Source organism: Pinus tabuliformis, chromosome 6 (assembly GCF_031772625.1).
Source record: "Pinus tabuliformis cultivar Carrire ecotype Pingquan chromosome 6, CPIR1, whole genome shotgun sequence".
Classification (NCBI taxonomy): domain Eukaryota; kingdom Viridiplantae; phylum Streptophyta; class Pinopsida; order Pinales; family Pinaceae; genus Pinus; species Pinus tabuliformis.
Window position 1 is genome coordinate 907,485,834 of NC_142292.1, and position 2,238 is coordinate 907,488,071.

Below are 2,238 nucleotides of genomic sequence, written 5' to 3' on the forward strand. Positions count from 1 at the left end.
GAAGAAAAACTTCAAACAAGATGTATATGGATAACTTGATGATGATATAAGTGGCCCCGAAGGTTTGTGTTTACTTGTATATATATATTTGAAAGTTTATCACTGATTGGGGTTGTGTTTGTACAGGTAAATCTCTCCATAAGAAGGTTGAACATTTTGGAAGCATGTTTGGACAAATGAATATATTTGTATTTAGTTTATAGGAGAGATGAAGCATCTAATGGCAAGATGCTTGGGAGGACATCTTACCGGCCTATGTGTTGATGTTTAAATCCCAAAGAAGGAGGGTGGCATTGGTCATGGAGCTCCAACCTTGGATATGCACCTAGATCCCTGGGCTGGTGATAGAGCATAAAAACCCGATGGTACCTAGACTGGCTAAAGCTTGTGTCCCCTTAGTCGCACCCAAATAGAATACCCTGGTCAAGTTTCTAATATGCAACACTGAGTATGCTAGAACTCTCTATAGTTCATTTTGAGATCTTCCATGTACCTCTATATATATGTAATTATGAATACTTCCCTAATTAAGAGGGGGTGTTGAAGAATGTAATTAGTGTCAGTCTTCATAATTATATTTGAGTCATGATGTAATGTATTTGTCAAAAGAAAGAAAAAGAAATTTTATTATTACAGAGATTGAATTATTAAAGCATGAGTTTCATGCTTGGGTCAATTGTTTTTAGGTCAAAGCCTCCATTGTAGGATTCTAGGGTTTATGTCAAGTGTCCTTGTCCATGTCATATTGTAAAAGACCCTTCTTGGGATTTATTTGTCAAGATAGAAATTTATTTTAATGTAAAATAGGTCAATTAGGCCTCCTCCACCAAGTCGACCTCAAGAAAGGACAAGTCAACCTCACCAAGGAAATTTGACCTCACAGACTCACTATCTAAAAGGAAACAACTCGACTTCATTTGATACACACACTCAACAAGTTCGAATTGTAGTTGCTGGAAGCAGAAAATGTGTGAAATTCAAGAAGGAAGAAGAAAAGGGCTAGCAAAGGAGAAGGAAGTTGTTATCTAGCTAAGGAAGTCAAATTTTTCTCTATCTTGTCTCACACATGTGAAGGAACTGAAGCTACAAGAAGGCCGAAATTGCAGTCTTGAAGCTAGGCCAAAATTTTGAAGCAATAGGGTCGAAAATCTGTCCTTGATGTAGTATTGTTGCAGTGGATCTTTGAAGGTGGGAAGAATAATTTGAGGGTTGACTTGGTGGAGAAGGAAGGTCTTTTGGTTTAGGGCAATGTTACACGAAGCGGGAGCGAAGCGGAAGCGGAAGCGGGAGCGCGGAAGCGTCATTTTCCAAAAATCTAGGAAGCGAAGCGTCCGCGGAAGCGTCTGCTATATATATATATATATATATATATATATATATATATATATATATATATATATATTTATATTTTTTTGCATTTATACTCAAAACAAACATCCCAAATACCAAATTAATTGTAGAAGACATGAAAACATGCATATTTTTGCATAAATCAAGATAGATATGGCATCCATGATTCCATTGTAGTTACTAGTATGTACAACAATCATCTATATTCTAGCTATTACAAACATACATCAAATTTTTAAGCATATTATAAAACATAAAACATTTAAGCATATTATAAAACATAAAACATAGAGCATATTATGATTTATCTAGCAAGTGAGCAACTGTCAACATTTGTCATGTCCAAAATTCAAATAATAATGTTTACAAAATATGTCACTTGGTCACCGCCAAGCCAAAAAGGTTCAAAATTCAAATTCACAAGTCTACAAGTCTAATGAGTAATCTATGACAAAAAGTAGTAGATTGTGAATATATCTACTAATCTCTCCTCCTTCCACCACGAATAGAACGTGATGGCGGGCCTCCACGTGGTGGCAATGAAGAAGATGGTCCCTGTGTAAGTCGTGGCACTGAAACTGATGAAGAAGAACCCCCTGCTGTTGGTGTTGAACCATGGAACCTAGGAACCAAGGGACCAGATGGGGGTGGGGGTGGTGGCATATCAACACGGTCATCATCATCCTAGAATCGCTCAAAAAATTCATGCAAAAAAAAAAAACACTAGTTAACAAAAAAATTAAAAACATGAATTAGAGAAATGCTTTATAAGGGAAAATTGGAAAATTCATACCACAATGGGCATACCTGGATAAGAGCATCCTCTAATTGCTCTAGTCGCAACACTCCATCCTCCAAATTGGGCTCCTCTGGATTCTTGTCCCAAAT